The sequence below is a fragment of the Giraffa tippelskirchi genome, chromosome 5 (genome assembly GCF_054371585.1).
Source record: "Giraffa tippelskirchi isolate mGirTip1 chromosome 5, T2T-mGirTip1v1.2.pri, whole genome shotgun sequence".
Lineage (NCBI taxonomy): Eukaryota > Metazoa > Chordata > Mammalia > Artiodactyla > Giraffidae > Giraffa > Giraffa tippelskirchi.
Window position 1 is genome coordinate 21,366,215 of NC_137279.1, and position 13,057 is coordinate 21,379,271.

Below are 13,057 nucleotides of genomic sequence, written 5' to 3' on the forward strand. Positions count from 1 at the left end.
GTCCCAGATTGAAAAGATCTACAGTCTTTTTTAAATCTTTAATTTTACTTTTTATTAAAGTATAAGTGACTTACAATATTATATTAGTTTCAGGTTTGCAACATAATGATTTGATATTTTCATACATTACAAAATGGTCACCATGATAAGTCTAGTTCCCATCTCAGTTCAGTTCAGTCGCTCAGTCATGTCTGACTCTGCAACCCCATGAACTGCAGCACGCCAGGCCTCCCTGTCCATCACCAACCAACTACTTACCATCTATTGTACAAAATTATTATATTATTGACTATATTCCCTGTTCTGTACATTACATCCCCATGACTTGTATATTTTATAACCAAAAGTTTGTCTCCTAATCTCCCTCACCTATTTCATTCGTCACCCACCCCCCTCTTGAAAGCACTTGTTTGTTCCTGTATCTGTGAGTCTGTTTCTGCTTTGTTTATTTGTTCATTTGTTTTACAGTTTTTTAGACTGCATATTTAAGTGAAGTCATACAGTGTTTGTCTTTCTCTGCCTGACTTATTTCACATAGCACAATACCCTCTTGGTCCATCCATATTGTTGCAAATAGCAAGATTTCAACCTTGTTGGTGTCTGAGTAATTTTCCTATTTATATATATATATACACAGCCATCTTTTTATCCATTTATTTATCAACAGACACCTTAGTTGCTACCATCTTGGCTATTGTAAATACTGCTGCAGTGAACATAGAGGAATATATATCTTGGAAAAATCTACAGTCTTGAATCAAGGCTTCCATCAGGTGATTTTTATACCAGTTGATAGATCTGAGATTTTTGGATGGGAGAGCATAGTATCTTTGTAGTCAGAAAGGGGAACCAGCATACTTTGAGTTACTAGCCATGTGCCAGGGAGTGTGCTAGATTTTAACATATGAGAAATCATTTTTAGCAACTCTATGGGTAGCTGCTATTGTCACCATGACACAAATAAAGGTATCTGAACTCAGAGAGGCTTTTAAGCTCTTTGCCTAAAACACAAATACTAAATGGAAGAGTCAGCATTGAAACAGAGGCTTGTTTTTCTCCAAAGCAGTTTCTTTTTCTTTACTCAACCAAACTCATCCTTGAAAATCTTTGATAGCATGTGCAGACCAAAAGCACTTAGAATACCGAAAGGGCCAAACTTTTACCTACTTATCCTCGATGTAACCTTAGAATCCCTCTTAACACAGCAGTTAAATAGCCATTACCAGCCAAGTCATGTTATTATGCAAGTTAAGAGCTATTTGCCATTACTTTCTCTAAAGTTATCTCCAAATTCTGAAAGTATGGACTTTATTCCTTGACCATAAAGATGAACACCCTAAGCCACTCTGCCAAAGAAGCAGCTCTAATGAAGGTGGGGATGCTAACACACAGTCCTAAAGTATGAAGTCCCAATGACCTGGAGAAGTACGGTGGGTGTCAGCAGAAGGCACTGATGAAACAAACAAGAGACACAGAACAAAATAGTCTTGTTTTTAATTCAGCCAGGTCTGATTTCCTTCTGATAAGAGGTTCATTAAACCTTCGAACTATCCCAGAAGTGTATAACAACCAGATTTCTCTCCAGTCGAATTCAATCTTTCAGGTTAATTTAAACATGGCATATAATCATGCACTGAATCATTTGTACATGATCACACACTTCTTCTCACATAGTTTGCCCATGCTCCCTCACATCACTGTGTTCAGTTACTCACCCAGGATCCATTTTCTCTTTTCTAGCTCACACCAGCATCCCATGGTGTGATCACATCATCTCTCACTCTAGCAGCCTCAGGATCCTAGTTATACAGTTTGTGCGTCACACCCTCACCAGCCTGGAAGATTTGTCCAGGATTCAGGATACCCTACACTATGAGTGGTGTCTACACCTTGAGTCACAAGGTTGAACAGCATGGTTTATAGATAACATGAATAGTAAAACTACATCATGCTTTCTTTCCTACACACACACATACACACACACACACACACACACACACACACACTTTAGAATGCTTGACAGAGTATAGCTGTATAATGAGAAGGTTTATTTCCCACCTTTAACTCAGCTCACTTCAAAGCAGGGTAGTATTGTCAACAGCAAGGCCTCAGTTTTTCTGAAGTCTAGGATAGACTTGGTGATGTGAAGTTGAAGGTACAGCCCTGGAGCCAACGAGGATAGCTTTGCATAATAAAGAGGAAAGATGGTTGAAGTTTTGGGTCCAGGCAAGATCCAGGAGTAAGTAACGGGCAAAAGGGCAGTTGTGCAATTATTGCAGCAAGCCCCCAGGATTGACATGGCTGAGAAGGGGATTTGAGGTATAGATAGATTCTAGTGGGAACATTTAAGATGTTTGTGGTGACAGGGAGCTCAGCTTGGTGCTCTGTGATGACCTAGAGGGGTGGAATGGGTGGGGTGGGAGGGAGGGTCATGAGGGCGGGGATAGGTGTATGCTTATAGCTGATTCACATTGTTACAGAGCAGAAATGAATACAACATTGTAAAGCAATTAATCTCCAATTAAAAATAAACATTAAAAAAAAAGTTTATGGTGAGATGTACGTAAAAGTCCTACTTTATCACTTGTTGATGCCAGCCTCTGTCTAGGGTTATTGAACTCCTTTGGAATTTGAAGAAGTCTCAAGTTCTACAGCCAAGAGAAGGCAAAAATAGAAGGAGCTGTAGGAAACGCAGTGCTAGCGTGGGGGAGCTCACATGTTTTCAGAGAGACGTTTTTGAGTTTGTGTGGGATTATTTGAGTTAAGGTGTCTACACTATAGCCTTTCCCACCCTAGAGTTCCTTGTCTGAAGCATAGGGCACTGAAAATAATTTGAGGAACTCTTTTCTCTGTTTCCTCAAAGTTGGTATAACTAGTTTTATTCTCGATGCACCGAAGAGGGGCTAAGTTAGTACATATTGGCTTGGCCAGAAAGTTTGTTTGTTTCCTCATACTCTCTTACAGGAAAACACCGAATGATTTCGGCCAACCCAATACATTAAATACTTCAGAGCTGACCAACTACTACTGGAGGCAGGCCACTGCCTGCTCTTGTAAATAAAATGTTATTGCAACGTAGCTACTCTTATTTGTTTATTTATTACATATGGCGGCATTCATGCCATTATGGTAGAGTTGAGAAGCTGGAACAGAAAATCAAAGGTCCACTGTTTTGTATTCTTTCATGAGATGATCACTCAGGTGCTACCACAAGAGGAGACAGAGGAGAGGCCCAGGGAATCAAAGTGCATAATGCTTACAAGTCTTAGAAGCAGGAGGCACAATGCGCCCACATGGTCACATGACCAGGGTGGTCAGGAAGCAGAAAACAGGAGTGAAGGGTTAGGTGTGATTGCTCAGGTCATTTGCCAACTTTACTATTAATAGGGTTTCTGTTGGGAAGGCAGAGCGGGGCAGAGTGAACAGTTGAGCATTAGTGAGTTTGCATAATTTCAGCAGGCTTTGGGCTATTGCTGTACTGTGCTGTGTGCTTAGTCGCTCAGTCGTATCCAACTCTCTGTGACCGCATGGACTGTAGCCTGCCAGGCTCCTCTGTCCATGGAGATTCTCCAGGCAAGAATACTGGAGTGGGTTGCCATGCCCTCCTCCGGGGGATCTTCGCAACCCAAGAATCGAACCCAGATCTCCCACAATGTAGGTGGATTCTTTACCATCTGAGTCACCAGGGAAGCCCAAGAATACTGGAGTAGGTGGGTAGGCTATCTCTTCTCCAGGGGAACTTCCTGACCCAGAAATCAAACCGGAGGCTCCTGTATTGCAGGTGGATTCTGAGGTGGTCTCTAATTGTCTGATACCTGGTTCTGGGATAGTTAAGGCAGAGGCGTATTTCCTCCTGAGGTTCACAGAAGCCAGATTTTGAAGGGTAGTATATATATATGGAGAATGTGGGCAAAGATCCCACTACCTCTCGCACATGACTGAGCGGCTTCACTTTCACTTTTCCCTTTCATGCATTGGAGAAGGAAATGGCAGCCCACTCCAGTGTTCTTGCCTGGAGAATCCCAGGGACAGCGGAGCCTGGTGGGCTGCCGTCTATGGGGTCGCACAGAGTCGGACATGACTGAAGCGACTTAGCAGCAGCAGCAGCAGCATATATATATGGAAGGGCTTCTCGTGACTGGGCCCTTTAGTTTTTCTAAGAACGGCTAATCCTGAGAGGGACAGTCTCTCCCTAACCAGGAAAATTTTTTAAGATGTTAAAACATTATAATATGCAGAAAATAAAAAATACCTACAGCGCACCCACAAAACCTAAATTATGTTCTTTCTGAGCCTTTAATAAAGTGTGCCTGCTTTAGAGCAGTAGATCTTCATTGGGTCTTAATTTTTTTAGGGAACTCTGGTTGTGAAAAGCTGACCTAGTACATCTAGTAGCATCTTAAACAACCAGCTTAGAACTGAGCCTGGAGTGTGTCCTCATCAGGAGTGCCAAACTCTCAGATACAGACTGCCAGGGAATAGGGATTAGCTATACAGATGACACTGGCTTCTGCCAATGACTATACTGGAGACTTAGTCATATCTGGAAGAAGCTAGACCCAAAAGGGAAATTTCATAGTTGCAACTTTGCCAGGATGCCAGTCAGTTTATACCATAACCTATGAATTTAAACCCAGCTGGGGGAAAAAAATTCCTTGAAGGAATCTATCATGGCAAAGGATTGATTTATCAGAGCTTAGGGGAAATTTGAATCTACATGCAGTCCCCTTTCTCAGAAAAACAGAGTTCTTCTTATGTAGAAATATGCAGTGGTGACAGTCACAAGCATCACTTTTATTTGAGACCTCTTTTTTTTACCCATCCTGCATATATAAAACCTCTTACTTTGTCTTTCTTTATTGGAGTCCTTGTACCTGCCACCTGAGAGCCGCATCCAGTGTGGGCTCTGTTTAAAGAGATAACCTCTTTGAGGCTTTCTGTGCAGATATTTATCAGTCCTGTGGCCTCAATGGCTCCAACATTGCTTTTCCCTCTGGCATTCTTTATCCAAAGAAATCCTTCGTTTAAGAAGATTTTGACCCTTGCCCTGACATCCTTTTAGCCAGAGCATTACCCTTGGAAAATGCCTAAAAACAGAAGCTGCAGTTGACATTTCTGAAGTCTGCACCCCTGAGCACATCTGCCATGTGGTTCTTATTTTCCCCCTATATCTGCGTGTAAATGTTACAGGTCTTAAGTAACATTTCTTTCCCCTATAATTTTTTTTTCTGCGATCATGGGATAGGCCTCCAGTGCTTCATTTTTCTTGCTAGTTCTCCTGTGCCTTTTAGAAAGGCTCAGCTGAGGTTCTGACAGTTTAACCTCCTTCTGTAGTTAGTTCCTTTCCTTCTCTACCACATGGAAGGTCAGTAGCATTTACTAGACTAAGTGCTCTCTTTTCTCTCTACTTTTTGATTTCTGGCCCAGACAGGAATGATCCTCAAATTTTTTAACCTTCAGTATAGCACAGGCACCGACCAATCAAAAGAGATGCTGGCTGTAAATAAGGCCTGTGTACGTGTTGTTACATACCTGTGCCTTCTAGCTGAATACCCATCCAGCCCCAGACATTGGCTTTTTAAAAATTTATGCTTGTGTATTTTTTTTCTTATGGGAGCCCTTACTGTGAGACATGAAAAGTTGGTACATTCTGATCAGTAACATCATCTATTGTTCAAACAAATCCTCTTTGACGTTCTACCACCAAGTTGGTTAACCTTACCCAAGAAGTATTATTGTAGCACATCAGCATCTCAGGCAGTCCAGGACTCACGTTTTTGTTGTTTCCCCAAGTACCTGTTAGGATGCTTTATTTGTTCCCCACATTTCATTGGAGGCCAAATTTCACACAATTTTGAGCATACTTCAGTAACTGTATGCCCCCAATGGGGTGCTGGAGCGGGCTCACATAGACTCGCAAAAGCTAGTCATGTACATCTATTCCCCAACCCACGTTCAGTGATACTGCATTCCAAGCTTGAAATCGGCCATGGAGGCAGTATTCATATCACAGAAACTGGCAAATGCTACCAATAAGGTTAGGGGGTTTTTTCAGACAGTGGGTTGTTATATATTAACCACCACAATAGTTCATTCCCACCTACACTAACTGTTACCTTGAAACACACCGCAATAATGCTATGAGTATTTATGCTTGTCTTTTTAAAGTTATCTATTTTTTCCCCCTGAAATCCTTTTCTATAGCTATCAGAACTTTGAAGAGTGGTTCCTCGACTTCATTTAAAGACTACCTTCAGCTTTAAAATGAGCAGTTCCTGAATCCAAGTTCCTTTGGGGGAAAAATGACAGGTAAGACTGTGATCTTATTCTCTTGTTCTGTGGGATTTCTTTGGGTTGTAGCAATTCTTTTGAGTCTAGAACAAGTAAAACTTCTCCTCTCCTTTTCTAATCCAGGAACATCTCTTTTTCCCTGTCATATCTGCCGAATGGCCCCCAAAGATTGTATTTTCACATTCAGATATGTCTAGGCAGTCTTCTAAGATCTCCCAAGGAAAACGTTCCTTCTTTCTCCCAGGGCTCCAGTTATGATAAAAAGATGATGCATATTTTTAAAGTAAATTCAAGTTCTTTCCTGAACAAATTTGATTCCTTGAAACTCATCCAGACACAGGCCTTTTTAGTCTTTGAAACTCAAAAAACACTGATTTTTTTCAGTTCTTTAATACAAAAAGATACTGTATCTTTTATAAACTAAGGGTTTTCAGTCTTTTAAAAATGTCCATTAATAAAATCTACCCTCTGAGAATCTAATATACAGAGTGATGATTATAGTTAATAATACTTTATCATATACTTTCAAGTTGATAAGAGTAGATCTTAAGTGTTCTCACCACAAAAATGGTAATTATGTGAATGAGGAAGGTGTTAACTAGTGCTTTGTTGGTAATCATTTTGCAATATGTAAGTATACCAAATCAAGACATTTTATACCTTAAACTTATACAATGTTACATGTCAATTGTATATCAATAAAACTGGAAAATAAAAGTTTACAGTGGGTCTTTAAAACCTGATGCCATGGTCAAAATTTATGTATTTAATGATTAACAAATCTGAAGCCAACCTAATATCATGAAACATGGGGTATCAATTGGAAACCTGTGAATGTGCTATGCAACCTAGAAAATTCACCCTCCCCACTTTTAATATTAGGTCCTGAATGCAATTCAAAATAACATAAAAGAGCTGACTTCTAGAATGTGCCTTTAGCTCTTTCCTCCTAGTCATCTTTCAAGTTTAAGGTCAAATACCACCTCTGTAAAGATTTCTCTGACTCTCCTGGCAGAGTCTTTCCTCTGTACTTTGTTCATTCTGTTTAATTATACTTGTGTTGTGTAATAATTGTTTCATTAATTTCACTCTTCTACAGTACTCTTAGACCAAGATACCTTTTATTCTTCTTTATATTCCCAGGGCTTATGACAATGCCTATTGTATAGATGGAACTTCCTAATCATAGAATTTGACTAATCATAGAATGCAAATGTCTTTCTAGGATTTATAAAGTTTACATAAAAAATTAAGTATAATGGAAAACTAAAGTCAGTGACTACAGTGTTCCCTTTGAAAATTGTTGCTCCTTTGGTCTCATCTGGAGTAGAGCAAATTAAAGATAGTGATGCTAACATTGAGATGAATGCTTTAGTTTTCTTGCCCTTCTCTAATGGGTCAAAAATCTACTTGGAGTTTTACAGCCCTGGTTATGGTAGTAGGTAGATGCAGAATTGCATCTTGCTTTGTTGATCCAATAACTTAGTGTGCTCATTCTTTTATACCTTAATGAAATGAGCCCAGAACTTGAAGTCAGAAAGGTTGGATTTCCACTCTTGGTGGTACCAATTAACGTCTCTGTGTCCCGAGGCAGGTTATTTAATCTTGGTGAGCTTCTGCTTCCTTATTCATAAAAATGGCCTTAATAATACCTATATTTAAGGGTTGATTTGAGAGTCATATTTGAGACCTTGCAGACAAGGATTCCATAGAAATCAGTGTTTTTTTTATGTGAGTGATTTCAGCTAGAGTCAGCTAGAGTTAACTGCGGACTTGGATCCTGAACAATAGAGAAACTCTGTATAATTATGAACCATTGCCATTTCTCCTCTGACATTTCAGGATATTCGTCTTTCTCATCATAAAAAGAGCTAGCCTGAAAATGGCCATGCTTCATGGCTCATCCTGAAGTGAGGTTTTTTTTTTCTTTTGAAAGTTTGAACTGTTACAGTTTCACCAGTTTCTCTGCCACCAAGTCAGACCACACAGGTTTTTTCCTCCCTTCAAGTCTCCCTCTCAAAGAAAATACTTCAATCTCTTTCTTGTGATTGTGTAACTCAGAAAATGTCTAAAGCTATAAGCTTCAAACTTGGCAGAGTTATCGTCTGTGCCAAGAAAGAAAAATCAAGGAAAATCTGAAGGATAAACCTTTCACTGAATTTTTTTAGGTTAGGTAAATTTGAAAAATAATAGTTATTTATTTACATGTTTTCATTCTCCTTTATAATAACATTTTTTGTTGCCTAAGGAGATTTCAATATCACCATCCTGTTGACACATATAGGATGGAGACACATTCCTATTGTAATCAGGGATCATATGTAAAGCTTGTTATTGTCCTGCAAACAATGAATGCTTTTCGTCTTCTTTCAGAGTAATTTGTACCCAGGTCTTATATTGACAGAGGAGCCTGGTAGGCTGCAGTCCATGGGTTCGCTAGGGGTCTGATACGACTGAGCGACTTCACTTTCACTTTTCACTTTCATGCATTGGAGAAGGAAATGGCAACCCACTCCAGTGTTCTTGCCTGGAGAATCCCAGGGACGGGGGAGCCTGGTGGGCTGCCGTCTGTGGGGTCGCACAGAGTCGGACACGACTGAAGTGACTTAGCAGCTTATATTGAAGTCAATTATAATAAGTAGAAGAGATGATTATTTTTAAGGTACCTCCCTACCCTAGAGGGAGGTTACTCCCCTACTCTTAGCACAAATGAAATTTTAACTTCAGATCTTCCTTTACCTAAATAGCTATACTTATGTGAAAAGACAAAAGGTGATTATTACCTATGGACTACTCTGAATGAATAGAGAATCTGAAAGAGTCTTTGAAGGGAATTGGAAGAGGCTGTATATATAGACTGTGTAAGCAAAGTTAGCAAAAAAAAAAAAAAAAGAGAGACTCAGAAGATAGAACAAAGAAGATGAAGCAATTGCCTTTTAATTGATCTGGTTTACATATGAAGGAAGGAACATACTTAACTGCAATTCACTTATAAGGAGTTAACACACCAGAGGATACTCTCAAAAATTTAAGAAAGAAAGAAATAGTAAGAGTCTGGGTCAGTAGTATGGGATAAGCAAAGCAACATGTGGATGTGAACCGAAGAGCAGAAAGATGCCCAGAGGATTTACATCTTAGCCTGTGCTCAAGAATGATGAACATGTGAGCCTCCATGACAGACTTGGCTGGCTGAAGTTTCTTTAGGCATATTTGTAGTCAGCGGCCAGGTCTCCATGTGCTCAACACATAACAGATAGAGCTCCAGGTAGTGCGCCAACCTTCAATTTACTCTTTTCCCAGATCTCCTCAACAGGAATGATTCACAATTTGTATTCCCTGGTGTGGCTTAGACAGTAAAAAGTCTACCTGCAGTGCAAGAGACCCAGGTTTGATCCCTGGGTTGGGGCGATCCCCTGGAGAAGGAAATGGCAGCCTACTCCAGTATTCTTGCCTGGAAAATCCCATGGACAGAGTAGCCTGGCAGGCTACAGTCCATGGGGTCACAAAGAGTCAGACATGACTGAGTGACTTCACTTCACAGAGAGAAAAAAGTAAGAGAAAGATTTTTTTAAAAACATTGTTGTAAAAGATATAAGTTATAGAATTCTAGAATTTTATGAATGGTAAACTCATAGATGAAAAAGAGTGTTAGGATTTCGGCCGCAGGAAACAATTATCTTAGTAATGGAAGTTTCTAGAAAGAGCATACGAGAAAATAGAGAAGAGAGTATTCTCACAGGAATCTAAGAACATCCATTGCCTGTGATCCCAGATAGTCCTGAGCACTAGTGTCATATCTGTTGTCTCTGTAGGAACAAGAATTTATAGATCTATGCTCTGATACCATTAACAAGGCTCTGTTATTCTCTGTTTATGCTTCTCATTGTGTCCTTTATAATTTCTCTTTCCACTATTTGGAGATCCAAAGTGATGAAGACCATAGATTCTAGAATTATAATACCTGGTTTCAAACACCAACTCTATAACTTATATAACTGTGCAAGTCATTTAACCTCAATCTCCTCATCTGTAAATGGGAATAATAATGGTACTTTCCTCATTGGTTGTTTTGAATACTTAATAAGTTCATATATGTAAAGCCCTTAATGCTAAAATATTCTATCAGTTTCCCTTATTCTTAGACTGGAGAAAGATATTGAATGTCTTGGAAAATTATATTACTGCATAGAGGTTTTTTTTTTTTTTCCTTTTCCCTTCATTTAAAAAAAATGAGTTGATTTACAATGTTGTGCTAGTTTCAGGTGTACAACAAAGTGAATCTGTTATACATATACATATATCTATTTTTTTAAGATTATTTTCCCACATAAGTCATTATAGAATATTGAGTAGATTTCCCTGTGCTACACTGTAGATCCTTTTTGTCTACTTTTGAAATTTTTATTTTATATTGTCACATAGTTGATTAACAATGTTATGTTAGTTTCAGGTGTACAGCAAGTTACATTCTTTACATATACGTACATACATGTGTATAGATAGATATATGTATGTTATACATATCTCTTCTTTTTCAGATCCTTTTCTCATTTAGGCTATTACAGAATATTTAGTAGAGTTCCCTGTGCTATACAGTAGGTCCTTGTTGATTATTTATTTTAAATACAGCAGTGTGTCCATGCCAATCTCAAACTCTCAATCTATCCCTCCCCCCCTACCCTGCCCCTCTGTGGAGCTTTTCTTACAAAAGTATTGGATGTTTGGTGACCATTGTACATAGATTGACCACATTTGGGTCAGATGTCTATGTTGTTCAATCAATGGCCAATCCTTATTTATAAAACACGCCAGGGCAATTACCCTTAGGAAAAGATTGTGGTGTAGATCGTTTTCCTTAGAAGGGATGGTGAGTGTGGCAAGCTCCATGACTGACAAGCCCATTTTAAGAGGGATTAGTGTAAAGAGGACGCCTTACCTAATTAACTAAATCCATCCATCATGCTGCTATCAAAATCTCTGACCCTTCTTTCTTTCTCACTTAACTCCTGTAATTACTTCAATTAGGCATTTCTTCAATTATTATAATTACATATTTTATTGAAGACATTCTCAGATGGTATGAAGTTGGTGAAATGATCTCTAAGTTTCCTTCCTGTCTTGATATCCATTTAGAATGTCTTTACAAGGATGCCTGTTAGTTTTGAGGGCAAGGACTCTGTCTTCTTGTTTGCTGCCATATTCCCAGCATTAGAGTAGTGACTGACATGTGGTAAGTGCTCAATAAATATAAGTTGAATAAATGAATAGAAAGGAGATTTGGTAGAGAAAAATGGTCAAACTCGGTGACTGGGCATATATTTCATCAGTCTTCCTTCCATGTTTAATGTCTAATATCCTATTATAAGATAGAAAATTCTCTATCACTCATATTTTACTGGTGTATTTTTCTTATTAGATCAAAATAAACCTCTGAAGGTCAGTGAAATGAGCTAGCCAAGCTCTAAACAGGAATAGGGGATGGAGATGTACTTACCTAGAGTTGAACTGGTATACTGCTGATAACTAGAAAAGCCTCCACCAAAGTTGCTCTGTAGTTGCCATGGATACTGTTTTGGGTGCTCTGAGGTGTCATTACATAGTGGGAAGAGTCATGTAGAGTTGGGCTCAAATCCCAGGCCTATTCTTCACTGGCTCTATGTCCTTGAACAAGTTATTCAAACTCTCTGGAGCCTCAGTTTTCTTACTTTTAAAATGCATAGAAAGAAGAGTTGGATTGAAGATGATAATAATGATAGTTACCATCATTTTCCATTAAGCAACACAAACCCACCTCAGTTACTTTATGAAGTAAGTATTATTATTCCTATTAACAGAAGAGATAACCAAGGCGCAAAGAGGCAAACTGATTTGTCAAGATCATACAGCTAACAATAGTTGGAGCTAAAATTGAAACCCAGATTTGGCCTGAAGCTCACACCTTGAGTAGAGCTCTTTTATATAAAGTGCCTGGCATATAACAAGGATTTACTAAGTGGAAATGTTAAGATTACTTTCCAATACATGCTGCCCTTGGGACTTTCTCATCTTCACTATTTCTCTCCTTTTAAGAGAGCCTTTAAAAACCCCTCTTCGCCTTTCCGCCCCACCTTATTTCCTTACACAAACTCATGAACTTCAAAGACCTTGTAAATGAAGTGAGAAAACAATCAATACAACTGGCTCCTTTCTAGTCAATGTCAGAGAAAGAAAGTCCATTTCCTTAGTGTAGGATCATCCAGGGGTTAATCTGTATCTTACAGTGCTGTGCTCAGACCCCCAGCATCTGGGTAAAAATGGGTCAGGTAATCTTCTCTGCCCAAGTAAACACTGAGAAGTGGGTGTTAGAAACTTTCTCCCAATCTGCATTGCCTTTTCTAGTGTTCTGAGCTCCAGCCATGAGAGATTCTTTATAAAACCAAATTTGATTCTGTCCTCTGGATCAAAGAAATGATTACACCCTGGAGGGCTAAAACTATTATACAAGAAGAAAGGGAAGAAGAGGGTAAATGCTGAGATAGGGAATAATTACTGCCAAAGGTGAAGGGGATTGACTGGGAGTGTGATACCTGTGTAATTGAGGCAGAGCGAATATAAAAATCTGTGCTTGCTCATAGCGTGCACATTCAGAGGTCCTTGGTAGCCTGTATGTACCGCAGGTAGGGTGCTTAAATGTCTGCTTCTCTTGGATCTTTGCTTTTATAATCTGCTTTTACAAGGCCTATTTAAGGAGTCTACTTTACTACTGGCAGGGGAGTGGAGCACAATA

General features: G+C 39.1%; 1 long non-coding RNA gene across 8 annotated transcripts in view; it reads left to right on the plus strand.

Annotated features, from left to right (window-relative positions):
- The window catches only part of LOC145507395 (uncharacterized), a 721,493-nt gene that overhangs the window by 488,436 nt on the left and 220,000 nt on the right, over positions 1 to 13,057 (plus strand). For all 8 annotated transcript variants that reach the window (XR_014054819.1, XR_014054810.1, XR_014054815.1 and 5 more), the window contains one exon: positions 6,205 to 6,309. This is a non-coding gene — a long non-coding RNA (uncharacterized LOC145507395). Of the gene's footprint in view, positions 1 to 6,204; positions 6,310 to 13,057 lie in introns of those variants that run through there.